At 42.2% G+C, this 16,019-nt stretch overlaps 1 protein-coding gene across 4 annotated transcripts in view; it reads right to left on the bottom strand.

Annotated features, from left to right (window-relative positions):
* Positions 1–16,019, bottom strand: part of TMEM266 (transmembrane protein 266) — a 795,378-nt gene that overhangs the window by 677,444 nt on the left and 101,915 nt on the right. For all 4 annotated transcript variants that reach the window (XM_078685229.1, XM_078685230.1, XM_078685231.1 and 1 more), the window contains exon 4: positions 7,612–7,717. The gene's annotated coding sequence lies outside the window, so the exon portion shown is untranslated. The remainder of the gene's footprint in view (positions 1–7,611; positions 7,718–16,019) is intronic.

The following is a 16,019-nucleotide window of genomic DNA, read 5'->3' as shown; positions in this document are numbered from 1 at the left end:
TTGGACAGTAAGTGGCCTAAGTAGATCACTTGCTGGACACAGAACTGGAGCTTTGAAGGGGACACCTTGTGCCCCATCTCGGCCAGAAAATACAGAACTGTAAGTGACGCACGCTCGCAGTCACGTTCAGAACGGGCTGTGATCAGTAGATCATCGACATACTGGAGCAGGGCAGTGTCAGTTGGCATGTGGATATTGTCTAGTTGTCTTTTAAGTGCTTGACTGTAAATACTAGGACTTTCTGTGAAACCTTGAGGAGCTCGTGTGAATTTATAGCTCCTTCCATTTAAACAAAAACCGAAAAGGTACTGGCTGTCTGGATGAATGGGGACACTGAAAAATGCATTCTTGAGGTCGATGACAGTGAAAAATGTAGCTTCAGAATCAATGGCTGTCAACAGGGATGAAATATCTGGGACTACTGGATACTGGGGTATGATACATTTATTAAGTTCTCGAAGGTCAATCACTAATCGATATACTGGAGGTGCATTTGGATCAGTACGTTTCATGACTGGAATGATAGGAGAGTTACATACATTGGAGTCAGTTTCTACAACCACTCCTTGAGCAATGAGCTCATCAATAATTTTGGATAAGGCTGCTACAGCCTCAGGTGGCAATCTGTACTGTCTGATTCGTGGCAAAACTATACCTTGTTTGAGAGTCACACGATGGGGTGTGATTTGCATAAAACCTACATCAGTTGGACCTTGCGCCCATAAATGCTGCGGTACATTCAGTAGTCTTGGATCAAAATCACGTAATACATAGTGACCTTTAAAGTCTCTTAAAAACAATCGGATTCCTTCTGGGGAGCAGCATATAACTGCACCTAATTCTTTCAGTGTTTTAATTCCTAACAAATTTTCTGGACATGACTTCGTAAGTAACAAATCAGTAATTCGGGACAATGGACCTACTTCTAGGGAAACTGGTTTTGAAATCTCATTAACAATCGGTTTTCCTGAAAATCCAAGGGAAACATTTCTAGAGCCTGAGAGCGGAGCCCCTGGAACCTCGTCATGACTGATAGTAGTCCTACTTGCCCCTGTATCAATCAAAAACTTTCTGTCTTTCCCTAATACTTGACTGTGCACATAGGGACCCTCTTGATCTACAGGTATCTCGATGAGAGGCAAGCCTACCTCCCTCTCTAGGCTGTTTCATGAATACTGTTGATACTCTGGATACTCTGACTGGGAATACTGGTACATCCGCTGTGTAACATGCTGTGTTGCAGCGATAGGCTGCGGTGCTGGAACTGTCTGTTGTGCATTCTGTGGTGACTGAGAAGTCTGTGAAACTTGTTCTTGTCTAGGCGGACGTGGTCTTTCTTTAGTTTTACCAGTTGCTATGTTGTGTTTCAGAACTGCACACTCGTTTATAAAATGACCTGGCTGTTTACAATAATTGCATGTCCCTTTAACGGGAGCTGCAGGATGACTGGCTTGATTCGGACCCCTCTTCTGACTGTCTTGTGGAACAGATTGTGCAACTAGTACTTTCATTTTCGTGTCTTTCATACGTCTCCTTTCGTGTTCTTGCTCTTCCCTGATTCTATTCTGGTGATACTGGAGCATTTGAAGCATTTGTGACGGGGTACTAGCTTGCCAGGTACTTTCGACTTTCAATACTCGATTTTTAACTTGTGGACTTGAATTCTCGACTAGTTTAGAAACAAAAAGATGAGGGTATGATTCGCTACCTGTCTTCAAACCACTGTTAATAATAAAACATTTTTCAAATCTGGAATAAAAATCACTAGTGTCTTCATCCTGTTTCTGTTTACATGCTGAGATTGCATCCCAATCTTCCTTTTTCGTGGCTAGTAACCTTGGCAAAACTTGTATCAATAACTCGGGCAATTCTTTACATTTGTCCCCAAGACCGGTACCTGGTACTCGTATTTTATCTTCAGCTTCTAGAGCTGTCCAATCAATCTTTTTCTCTCCCACCTCCCATTCTTTTTCCTTGAGTTTTTCATATACCCCTGCGGGCAACAGGACCTTTAGCATTTTAATGACATCTGGATACGTGTATTCTCCCATACGGAGCATGTCTTTTAATTCTCGATGGAACCCTGCTGGATCTTTGTCGTGACAAGGAATTAATTTCTTCATCTCTAAGAGTTCCATCTTGGTGATAGGGGTGTAAACAAATACTCGTTGCATTTCACCACCCGCTGTCCTAACTGGGTGTACTTCTCGTAACGGATGCTGTCTATCTATGTAAAATGATTTACTTTCTGGAGGTGAGACATGAACAAAATGCGGATTCAGGAACGTTCTATATTTGTGGCGCTGTTCTAGAATGACACTAATTAAATCGGTACCTAAACCTTTCCATCTATACTGGAGCAACTCGTTCAGAACATCATGTAACGGACCTGGATCAGAATGTTGTCCCTCATACAGTGTAATGAGGTGCTGGATCATATACATACCCACCAGTCGCTGCTCGGCTGGGGGCAGTTTCAGAAACATTTGTGCCACTATTTCGTCTGGAAAAGTGGTAGAATCAGTAGTCCATCGGACTGCTGATCGGGCTAGTTCTTGTTCATGCATGGTACTAAGTTCACTATAACCGATTCGTGATTTCAGAATGTGATCGGTAGCTTGAAATACTTGCTCAAGATTCTCTTGTTCTAGTGCTGGAAGGTGAAAAACTTTCTTGTGTTCTAGGCGTGAATGTCGGTCTAGAAGTCTAGATTTACCTACATACGCTATTCTGGCGGTATTCTCGTCTTCTACCTCTTCAGTATCAGTGTTGTCTTCTTTCTCGCTTACTTGTGCTGTTTTGCGTTTCTCGTGTAACCTTATTATTTCCTTACGAATTTTCTTGTACATACTCTCTATACTACTGAGTGTCTTGTGTCTTCCCTCGGCTATATGATCACTCCACTTTGTCAGAATTCTCATTTCGATCGGATCTTTAGTCGGACAATCTTGTTCCCTTACTAAACAATTGATTAGAAATTTTAATAGCATGAGCTGGGTCTCAGCTTTCCTTAGAGACATGATTTCGCCAATACCTTCTGGATCGTCTCCTGTACGGATGAAACGATATATTCTGTCTAGATCTTCTTTCATATTCGGTAGGGTGTCCAAATACTCGGTCACCCGTCTTACACGCAATGAATATATAACCATATTATCATCGCCTGGGACTGGATCATAACGGCATTCGGTGAGAGCTCGTCTGATATCTGCAACGGACTGATGTTTGGGCGTACGCTGTAACGCACGTTCATGTAACTCGACTAATGTTACAAGTTTGTGTGGCGGCGGGGTACCAGGAGGACCTCCCCCCGCGGCCCCTATACTAGAATCGTCGACTGATACTCTTCGTGCTGGCAGAGTGACCGATGTAGCGGGAACTTGTACTACGGGCTGGACCGGGGGTACCGTAACAGGTGCTGTAACAGGTGCCCCGGTGGCTGGAGGAACAGGAATTACATTATTTACAGGAGCTGGCGGAACAGGATTTGCATATTCTGGGACTGTGTCGTCCAAATAGGACGAGAGAAAAATATCAGCTGCGGTCGGTTTGTGACGTAGCTTAATCGGGACTAATGGCGGCGGAAAATTACATGGTGCTTCCGGGGTTGCTTTTGGCAAGCCCTCGGCAAGAAGAGGATACATACCCTTAATAAGGGCATTTCTCTGTCTGTCTGACTGTTCGGCTTTAACTCGTTCACCTACTTCGATTAATTCCCTTTCTTGGGCTCTTTCTGAGGATTCTCTACTTAATTCTGACTTTCTGATTTCTTTTTCGGTTCTTTTATGAGATTCTTTGCGCCATAACTCGATGGCATCTTTCTGGGACTGTCTGGATTTCTTTTTCCATAATGCTTCTTCTACTCGCATGATGCACTCGGCATCCCATGTACCTGATACAGGCCATCTATATTTCTCTTCTAGATCTTTAGTATACTCGACCCATAAGTCTAGATATAATATGGCACTTATGCCATGCTTATGATACATAAAATGACCTGGACTGTCCCTAGGCGGGACAGGAACTGCTTCCTCGAGCAGACCTTTTCTGGTTTTTAACTGACGTAACTTCGAGAACAGAGGCATGACTTAGACTGGAATCTGGACACAAATACAATACACGATAAACACAATAATAACTTGAAAACAAATCACTCATACCACAACATTGAAAACACATGAAATAACATTTAAAATAACAGTTCGGACAGAATACTACCTGGAATACTGAAAACAGAAACACATGAATTTCTCGAGAACAGAACAGAACTTACTGGAATGACTAGATGCACTGCTAAAACAGTACGAAACTTACCGGTCTCATAAAGAGACACGTCAGGACCCGCATCCACCTAGGTGGACACTTCGTGTTGGATCTGTGTACCCAAACCCACGGACCAGAGACAAATTCATTGACCCTGTCTAGATACTACCCCAGCAATGGTACTCACCGGGCAGCAAGAACGGAAGGCCTCGGACTGGACTGGACTGCTACGACGACGGATGGACGAACTTCGGACTTCAGTTACAGGTGGTCCTCCGGATACCTCGGACCTTGGACTCTCGGCTTGGGCTCTGGTCGGGACTCGCCGCGTTCCTCCACCGCCTCGTCTGGACGCTGGACCGCAACCTCCGTCTCCTCCGTGGGCCTGAGGGATACTTGAAGCAGAAATATCTGCACGTGGCCGGTATGGTTCCGTCACGGCTGCAGAGGATCAGGGGGCCTGCGTGGCTTCTCCGGCGCGTGGGGAAAGGGCAAGTCCCTATTCGGGCGCCATTATGTGGTAAATAAATAATTAATTACCGGTTCTATTTTTCAGGATACTCTAATAACAGATAGCTCAATAAATAAGAGTCAAGATTCGAGGTAGCTGGAGTTGACAGGCTTTAATCAAGCATAAAGGACAGGAACAGGACAGCCTGTATGGGAATAGGATGGCAGCTGCCGGGGGCAGGAATAGGCTAACTTTTAATAACAGTGCACAATATTTATAGTTAAACAGAATACATTACATTCAATATAGTAGGCGTAGCAGTAGGCGGGGTTTGTAGCAGTCGCGAAAGATAAGGCATAAAGTGGGTGTAACAAGAGGTGTGTACAGGGCGTATACATAGACATGTGATGCAAACGTAACAGAATATGTCATAAACGGGGCGGAAACATGGAGGGGGCTACCTGAGCAGCTGGGACCTTTAACCTAGTGGTGCGCGTAAACTGGCAATGACGTGTTACCAGGGAGAACTGGGGGCTATGACTTCTGCACTAGAAGAGGAGACGAAAGTCTGGAGGGTCAGAGCGACATGTACCTAGGCATATCTAGTATCTGGTGTTTATAGTACATGTTGATAGAATCCAAAAGTTATCAGGGTAAAGGCTAACAGACACTAAGACTGGTGCATGCATTATTCTAAATGTATTGCATGTGCGAGGAATATTCTATGAATATGAATACAGTATTTCTCTTACATGGAGACATAAAGGCTAGACCATGACGGAAACTATTGATGCGATTCAGTAGCTTAGGAATGCAGAGAAGGAGGGCTGGACTGATAACTAGAAACATAACATACTCTTGGCACACTGGGAGGCAGAGCCAGGCCTAGCCGGGCACTGCGAGGCATGAAAGTAAGTGAAGGGTCAGGGATACAGGTGGGGGCTGTATCGCTCCTCGGAGAGTTCAGGAAACAGGAGCTGAATCTGAGTCCGGGCCCTTTTGAGGCCTAGAAACGGGGACAATTCAATGAATTAACGTGCACACTGTAAAACGTGGCAACGTAGCTTTACATAGGCCTGATATTCGTTGTATTCACGAGGACTGGAAACTGACATACTAGAGATGGACACAACTGTAATTGCGTCTTTAATCGATCAGAGGGGAATAAATGCATATCGATCATGCACATATAACATAACATGGGGAACACGTAGGCACATACAACATGGCAAAATTTACTTTTCCACAAAGTGACCGGTATTTCAGGAGTAGGTTTACCTTTATGCTGTTGTTTTCTTGACGTTTAGCAAATGAAAGATGGAAGGGTTCTCAGTGACTCCATTAAATAGTGGGTGTGGAGATAATAACAGTTTACAGTTAAACCTAACCATATTTAATCCTTTGGGAGACTAGAGGAGTTATTGGAGCTTCTCAGAGTAATGTAAAATCACCTTCTGAGGTCTCAGAAGGCCACATGCAGTTCAGTCAGACAGGATGCTCTTTGGAACAAAAGTGTCCTGTGACGTCCCACATTTTACTCCTCCCACTGCAGCCTAGCTAGCCTCCATGTTAGTACCCATGAAGACTATCTGACACATGAAAAAAATAATGTAGGTTGAGAATTGCTCTCAGCTGTATGCAAGTGAGAGGCTCAAAACAGATATTCTATTACAGGCCACTTAAATAATGCATGTAAATACATCGATGGTAAAAGATTATCGTATGTTTACAAATTTCATAAACTGGTCTATAGCATGTGATTGCAATTATTAGCAAACCATAAGCATAAAAAAGCAACTCCCACACAATGAAATGAACACTTATATGTCTACGGATTCCTTTGAACTACTTCTGAAAGTCATTAATACCTTACATTTTTATATGAGATTACTGTAATTAGTTCAACCAAAAAGTTTAGAGCCGGCCTGGGAACAACATGAAATGGTGAATCTCGTGTTTATACACAGGTTATCAACAAGATAATTCATGGCACTTAAGTAGAAAATGTAAGTAACAGTAGAGTTCAACACTGCTTTTTTTTTTTAAATGTCCTCACACCCTTTAACATTCTTTTGCAACAAATAGCCACCATAAAACGTTTTTGCTTGAGAAGATGGATCATGGTTTTTTATCTTTCTTGAAATTCATAGGTACAGGAATGGCAAAGGTGCTATTAAAGCACAGCAGTGAACTACACCATTTACCACACACAATATTTAAGGCTTGAAACCTCTCTTAGCAGTGAGATTATTTAGAGAAAGTGAGCCTTTAGTCATTAATGGTCATGACAGATGGGGTTTGTGAGCATTATCAATCTCCATTTAGTAAAATGCAGAGTGAGCGAATGTCTAAAAAAACCACAAACAATGTGTTTCATTTAGGGCTAAAGGTCAGGTAAATTGACTTGGTGTAATCCAATGGAGGGATCAAGAGGTTATGTGTTACCACTTTGGATTCTTTTATAGCAACATTGTTTTCACTTGAAAATGTTGCACCAGTTTGAAAGTGTACAACCTAGAGACCGTATCCAAGTGGGTGTATTATGGTTCCGAGTGGGGGAAGTTCCCCAAGAGTGGGAATTTCAGCTCGAATTGCGTAAAACAGGAGCACTAACTTGGAAATCTTCATCTGTTCTGGAGGGCTACATTCATCAACATGTACATTCCACCAAGGCTCATCCTACTGCTGTCATTACCTTCACTTCTTTCACACTGACATGTACCGCTAATTAAAAAACACCAGTACAACTCCAGGATCCTGGCTGCAGTCACTGCAAGCACTCACTGCAGGGTGTCCATTTGATCCCTTTATTTAATGTTCACTACATCGCATGCATAAGCAGCACTAACAACTAAAACAGAAAAGAAGATCTAGAAAAAGGACTGGTGTAATTCTACCTGATTTTTCCCAACACCATTTTGTGGAATTGAGGAACCCTCCTTTCTCTTCTGGGCCTTCTTTCGCCACTTTTTCTTGACGAGTCTCTCCATGCAGACATCTGACCTGTTCAGAGCATTTAATACAAATGTTTTAATTTAGATCACAAATCATGTGCATTATCTTACAGTTTGCACATACACGATAATTCCAAGCATCATGCAACAAAATATTTAGAGAACTGTAAATAAAACAAACAGCTGCATAGCGATAAGCAGTACAACTCAGCTACATCTTAGCTAAAAATTACCAATCACAGTTCCTGAGGAAATAAGTGGGAAATAGATTTAATTGGAAATAAATCTACCTGCAAGTATAGAGCAGAAGAGGGGCCCAAAAGAAGTTGGCAATGTGGCACATTTTTTGAAAGGCCTCTCATCACATAGAAAGAGAATATCATGACAATCAGACTAGGCAGAGGGTACACATTACAAAGCCCTTCCCAAGCCAAAACAAAAAGAAGGCTTAGTACAACAAAAGGAAACCTATTTGTCAGACAATGGCCACCATGTACACAATAATTGAAATCAAGTAACCAAAAAAGCCACAAAATAGCAACAGCTTCACACAACACTTCCAAACTCGCAACTAAAAATCAGATCGAACAAAAATAAATGTCATCCATTATGAAAACAAATACCAACAAAGAAATTCACAAATATAACGAGAGAAGGAATACAGAAACATGCACAATTAAAACGTTTTATGAGGAAAACATTCAAAATAAACCAAAAAAAGAACAAAGCCGAATTCAAGAGAAAAGATCAGTGCACTCAAACAGATGCACACATTATTCAGTATGTTACAGGCTCAAGAACACAGGCAAACACCGTAAATACCAGCTTCACCAACATTTGCTTAAACATTTTTATAGAGGACAACACCTCAAACTAGCTAGAAAATAAGAACCTGTGAGAAGGGCTCCATCTTCCCTAGATGAAGCTCCAATCAGCACACAAAATCACATGAGAGGGTGCATGTAGATAACATCTCTCTGGATACCATTGTAGGTATTGCAAGAACTTCTGTAACTACAGAAGCTACTCATCACTACAGGGTTCATGCATCTGCATACACCTATCAAATAGTGCAAAAAGCCACAAAGGATATGCCAACCCTCAATATAATTCAATAAGTGATGCACAACTAGAGTTTGCCAGATAATCCAAAAACTTCAATGGTTTCTGGAATGGCACATTATTACCGGACATCAGTAGAGTCTGCACAACCACACCCACCCAATAAATAGAATGTGTCCACCTTTCCACTTGCACACAGTCACACACAACACTTTGCCTCAACAAACTCCTCCCCAGAGGTGACAGAGGCTACCCCTTGAAGGGGGCCATTGAGTGTAAAGAAAAAGGCTGTACTGTTAACCAGTGCTGCATAGTTATCACCAGTAATAGGCATATGAACATGTCCCTTTGGTCTGATGACGTAAGATTGGTATTTTGGGACACACAACATTCTTCACTGGATAGCTCCTTCAAGACTTTTAAAAAAAAGTTATTAGTAATCACAATAGTAAGTGAAGGAGAGTTCCCCTTCTTATTGGTGGTGCTTATCCTGGGTTCATTCAACATCTGCAAACCTTACTTTTGTATTTATTTTTAAAGAATATGTTTATTTTTCCATTTCACCATTCTCAAAAGGTACATCAATAATATCATACTTTACCACAATTTGTGAAAACAGAACAATCGTTGTAGCCATCCCACCCCTTCCCACGCAGTTGCCAGAAAAGTCACCCGTCCCCTCCAGAACACTTGGTTTTCAGGGTCTATTTTAAGCACGGGTAATGCAACCAGTACCTTTTTCACTATATTTGAATGCTCTCTGATATTTGGAGCACCTCCCTATTCCGATGCGGAATACACTGGATTCGACCTCCCACTGCATTCTCGAAACTCACTATGGCCTCCTTCCATGTTGTTAAATCCTCTTCAGCGTTTTCATCACCCTACACCCCGTAGCCTAACTTCCTCTGCTTCTGCCCATTCTTTGACATCTTTCGCCCATCTCTGTTTGTTGGGACCCACTGTGCCCATTCATACCATGGCCACTCTTCTTTTTGCCAGTACTGGTGCCAACTGTACAAATCTCCACTGCATTTTCCCACACTTGCATGGTTTAAATATCCCCAGACCATTACTTATGTATAGTGTGTGTCCCCAATAACTGAAGTCCTAGTAGCTTATCTGCTAATTGCGGACATTCCAATAGGAGGCTGATGTCTTAATGGAGGGCTGAATTGGAAACAAAAGGGTGAATACAACTTTATGACATAGGCTAAGCCCAGTTCATAAAGCATTTCTACATTTACATTTGATCAGCCTAACATCAAAACGTTTCTTCAGGGCACCCTTTCACTTGAGAGATGGGATAAAGCCACTCTACATAAGCTTACACTAAAAACCTGTGCGTCATCACGGGAATCTGTCTCCCTGAGTTTTTCCCAAAAATCTGCCAACCAGATGGCTCTTTTCTTACCACTGTGCAATCTTAGTGTGTGTGTTATTAAATCTATTCCACCTAGTATTTATTTATAACAGCATATTTGTAACATTGGTCCGTAAAGTTCGAACAACAGAACATTTGCAAATCACATGAACAAAATTCGACTTTCAACGTGCAGATCTAGGACACACATTTGGAACTGAATTATACATTTGGTGTTACAGTTAGGATGTAGGGTACAAATAGGGAATAACCATTATTCAACACATTACACTGATTGTGGTTAACGAGAGGATTACCGTATGCACCTTGTATTCTATGCCACTCTCTAGCCATATCTAAATCTCTCATACTATATGCAGATATCACCTTTCCCGAAATCAACTAATGCCTTGTAGCGGAAAGTAATGTCCCTAATGCCGCATTCTATCTGGATAAACTCCTGCAATAATACCAAATAGGACTGCTTCCAAACTGATGTGGCATGGTGGGCAAACGATGGACTGAGATATGGCCAGAATAATTACCAGTGGTTGAGATAAATTCAAGGATTCTACCCCTCATGTTTTTGTTTTTCTCAGTGTGGTGCCCTCAGTCTAATGATATGCATAGGCGTCGGTACCATGCTCCCCGACACCCTCCAAAGACCGCTATTCCTTCAGTGTCTTAGTCGGATTTAGATGACATGCTGCAGCATAGAAGCCACAAATTATCATCTCGAACACATGCGTTTTTTTGATGATAATACTAATTCGTATAGCAAAACCATAGACTAATTTTGTTTTCAGTTTTCCGGATTAAAAATCACTACACGGACTATTATTTCTGCAATGAAAATCGTAAAATTAAATATATATTTTTTCAGGCAATCAAACAAAATCAAATACAGTTACAAATTAATGTTGCACCAAGAGTAGTAATAAGGTATTTAGCAACGTATTAAGAGTCATATTTATTGACTCCACATGCTCCAGTGATTATCATTTTGCTCCCTGAAATACACTTTGCACTATCGCAGGTCTTTGTTACATTAAGATGCGGCAAAAACCGTTTTAGAAATCCTGTTAAATTAGAGCCTTTTAGGTAAAACGGAAGTCATGTCACTAGCATTCAATAAACCCGCCCAATGTGCCTCAAAAGCTTAGGAGGGACTGTGAGACAGATCTGGGTCACTTGTCAGAAGAAGAGTGTAACCAGGCGGCGAAGGATGGCCGCCGCACCCCGACACCCGGGGTGAGCCTTTAACCAATAACCCCCCTCTTGTCTTCACAGCCCCCGAGGCCCCCTGCCTGGAAGATGATGGAGGAGCAATACAGTTGCGATGAGGAAGAAGGTATCGGGCCCTTTAACTGGACTAGCGGGAGTATGGAGGAGGAGGGGCCAAGACCCGCCTTAAATGACAGCAGAGTGAGAACTCAGGTGTGTTATTACACCGGAGGAGCGGACAGCGAGTGGGAGAGAGGAGCGGCGTGGAGCAGTAAAGAGGACGAGAGCGGAGGCACGATAGCGGAGGAGGAGGAGAAGGTGGAGACGGGAGGAACTACGGAGGCGAAAACAACGCGTGTGTCAACGGAGGCGGAGGAGCCGCGGAGAACAGCCGAAGCTGAGTACGGACGGGACCCGGCCGAGAGGAGAAAGCCCGGAGGCCAACGACACCACGCTTCGCCCAGCCGCACACCATGAGGGGTGTGGCTATCCGAGTTGCGTAATCGTATCGTGGACTGGGTTGAAAAGGGGGGTAGGAGCGTCCCCTGAGGCTTTACCCCGACTCCCGGTGTTCACCGTACTCACGTCCTGAAGTAATTCCTGCACTTGGGTTTCCCTCACTCCCCTTCCCCTATTTGATTTGGAATAGTGCGTGTTCTGATACCTCCCTCTTTTTGTGTTTCTTCCCCTTGCGGAGCCTGGGTCACAACGGAGCCCGAGGAGAGAAGCCGGAGGAGGAGTCCGGTCAGACGAAGGGAAGAAGGTCTAAAGAGAAAAACGAGGAGAGAGAGGAGTAGATCCCAGAGGAGGGGTGTACCAAGAAAGACCTGTACCGACTTATTATACCACCAAATAAAACCTTCTAGAACAAAGACACGCCTCCTGCCTTTCCCTACCCTGCAAGTTACAAAGAGATATGTCGTTATGACGTACTGGAATGGCAGAACAATCTCAAAATCAAATTGGCTGTGGTAAGCGTGAAGGGGGCTGTGGAGGGTAACAGACATGTTTACATCTTTATTAACTTGTTTCAGTAATAGCCAGAAGAGACTGTTCAAAACAGGCAGGAAGGGGAGGTTCCTACCATAAACGGATGCATCGAGGGAAAGGACACGTTTAACTTCAGAAACTCTTATCTACCATAACTTGGGTTGCCTATAGCAGCAAATACAATTCTGAATGCCAGGGATGTCTGATTTTAATATTAAGGTCAACACTCGATTTACGTACACCAGGGTAAGTGCCCTGGAAAACAGATGCAATTCAGGGCTTGGATAACATTTATTTTCCAATGATAATGCTAACAATTAAAAAACAGTTACACATGTCTAGGCACGCATATTAAGAAAGAATCACCACCCCAACACAGCTCTTTTTATCAAGGTTATCACTATTCCTTCAATGTAGGTTATCTACTGATTTCAAACAGGACTCATTTTTTTCTTCTCTTTTCCATTGTTAGGTCTGGTTTGACAGTGCAGACGTGATTGATTGTTACTAATTATTTTAAGAAATACACAACATAGGCTTTGGCTCCGCCTGGAAGAACATAATTATCTCATCGTATGCTGTATGCTGTTTGGTGTACTTTGCTTTCTTCTGTGGAGTGCCTGCCTTGGAATGCATAGGGGACACTTTATTTAAATAGTACACTAAATCATCATACATTAAATGTTTTTGTTATACATGCATTGTACACACAAAACAATTTTTTCACTGCAGCGGGTTGGGTGTATGAATGTTCTCATTGTTTTTTCTATCTGCGGCTTACTCACTTGTTCTTCCTCCTCGGTTTTTGTGTAAAAAGCCATTACATCTTAATTTATTAATGAACTATGACCTGCGAATACAAGCAAGCACACATGATATTGTGAGCATATTGAAGCAAGAACTTATTCGCTTTTGATTATACATCATAACCTGCCTGGGATGAGTCACACAGCAAGTGCTTCTACTCATACATTAATCTATCCAATTTTACAGCCTTCAGAAAGCTCCATGTAACACGTACAACTAGTTTCAACTGATACACTTGTCCCCTTTCTTTCTGCATAGTCATTACTACAAATACAAGGAAGTAATAGATAAGTATATGTTAAACACAAACTTATAGGATTAATGAAATGCAGGGTGCATTATGCACAATTCGAAACTAAATGTGTACCAATTTATGTGATAATTTGGTAGAATGCAAAAGGACTTGAGTTGATTTGAGGGTCAGCTCCTTTAGGGGCAGAACTATACTTTAAAACTAATAACTATGAGCAAGCTAAAAACAAATGTCTTGAGTACAGACGATAATAACCGTGCAAGTTAAGAAATAAAAGATCTTAGTCTATTTTCCCATCCCATGCGAAGCTTAATTTGTTATCCGAAACTATCTCTAGTGATTGATATTACAATCACAGCTGAAAGGTGGTCACAAAACAGTTAATATTTTTCAAGGTATTACTATACAGTCTAGTAGTAAGATGCATAAAAGGGTTGGGTCTGCCAAATACAAATTCCACTAACGGACTCATGACTGAAAGAATAAAAATAATCAGAGATGACTTGGAAAGTTCCCTGCATTGTCATCCAGAAAGGAGTGCAATAATTCACATGTTTGCCTCAAGCTCAGTCCAGGTGTATGTATATTTAAGCTCTTCTAAAATGCAAACTTAGCAACAAATCAACGGTGCTCTGAACTAAGCAAAGTATATTTTAATATGTTAATAGATATAGGGAAGGGTATACTATGTTAAGGGTTGTCGATAATACGGAGTCCAAAATGCAAGACTGACGCTGGATTGCCGTTTAAAGTGAAACCACCTTTATATTACAAACTTCAATCGGAACTCACATTTTGCTACTTCAGTGAGAAATCAAAACTATGTACATGATAGGCGGGTTATGCATGTTCAGGGAGTTTGGTACCGGCCGCACATATTCCTTGAAGATCAAAAATAAAATTAATTGAATTCATAATTTTACTCCCTTATTTATGTTTAAACCAGTGTTTCCCAAACTGTGGTTCGTGAGCCGATTTTTGTTGGTTCGGAAAGTTCAATCAATAAAGATACATTTAGATTCTGTGTTTATCTTGTCATATTTGCTGTGCTCCAAAGACAGAGGGCATATTTTCAGGCTATGTCTCCTGACAAATTGCTACCTATTCACCCAACATGGGGATTGGTGTTTACTTTTCTTTCTCTGACTGAAAAGTGAGAGTAGTTTTTAAAGTGAATTATGTAACAACATTGCTGGAGTATAGAGTGGGAAAGGAACGGCTATAGTGTTTTTGCAACACACAACAAATGAACAATGTAAATGAACTGTATGCATTCAGCAGTTAGAAAATCAATTTATTTTATAATTCGGAAGTGTGCTGTAAACAGTGATGCACAAATGAAAAATATTCACAGACACCCGATTTTCACACATTTTCCTTTGCGTGCTATAGAGGTTTATCACTAAAACTCTGTGTCCCTGCAAATTTAGTGGCCATTTCAATGGGAAACATGCTGCCTGTAAAGGTCAATGCACTACCACATGATGCTTTAGTTAACTTCTAAAATTGCCTTGCCTCATGCCCATAATGTAGGTGGATCACGAAAGTCTGATCTTCTAAAAATCGGGTCATGTTTCCCAAAGTTTAAGAAGTTCTGGTTTAAACCATTTTGTTTACTTTGATACCAGATGAAAAAATAAAAAGAAAGAAAATGAATGCCAACATCGACTTAGAAACTGATACAGTTTTAAGCCTCGCAAGAATTCAGAGTGATTTAGATGCGTCAATATGGATATTATATAAAAAGTATTTATAAAGGTATTTCTCAGAGCACAATAACATAACATATATTAGAGCCCCTTGCGGTGCAGGCTAGATCGGGACTGGCCTATCGGGGGCTGTGGTTACAGAACACACCCCACTTTATATCCTTATATGCAGATGACCTGCTCTTGTTCTTGGACAATGCGGAAGAAGCACTACAGGATGCAGTGTCCCTGCTGTCGCAGTTTGGTGCACTGTCAGGCCTGAGGGTGAACTGGCGTAAGACGTGCCTCTTCCCGTTGAGACCATGTGCACAATCCCCGCTGCTGCTTGGTGCGATGAAGTGGGAGCCGACATGTCTCATGTATTTGGGGGTTTGAATCTATCATGATGTCACAGACATGCTGGAGGTAATGTGGGGCGCTGTATTGGTGCCCTGAAAGGAAGCATGGCATTCTGGTCAACACTTCCTCTCTCAGTTGTGGGAGGGTGGCCCTCCTTAAGATGGTGGCCTTACCTAGATTGCTTTATTATTTCCGGACTCGGCCAATATGGGTCCCCCCACGCATGTTTAAGGAATTACGATCAATGATCATAGGCTTTTTGTGGGGCAGTGGAAGAAGGAGAGTAGCACTGACAACACTGATGCGCCCCAAGTCTGAGGGCGGGATGGCGGTTCCTGACCTCGAGCTTTACTACTTGGCGGCCCAACTGCAGGTACTTACACAAAATGTTGCACTGGAGTTCAGGGGTTCGGAACAACTGTGAGGTGCAGGGATACAGCGGCATATCCTCTCGTACATAGTCCTACAACAAAAGCTTAATTTACGGGAATTGACGTTAGAAGAGAAAACCCTCAAGCTCTGTTGGAACAGGAGCCAGCGTAGGGCCGGGGTGGCGCACCCATATGCTCCGGAAATCCCATTGGGGATGCTGACGGCTCTGCCG

This window comes from Lissotriton helveticus, chromosome 3_2 (assembly GCF_964261635.1).
Source record: "Lissotriton helveticus chromosome 3_2, aLisHel1.1, whole genome shotgun sequence".
NCBI lineage: Eukaryota > Metazoa > Chordata > Amphibia > Caudata > Salamandridae > Lissotriton > Lissotriton helveticus.
This window is presented reverse-complemented; position numbering and strand designations above follow the sequence as displayed.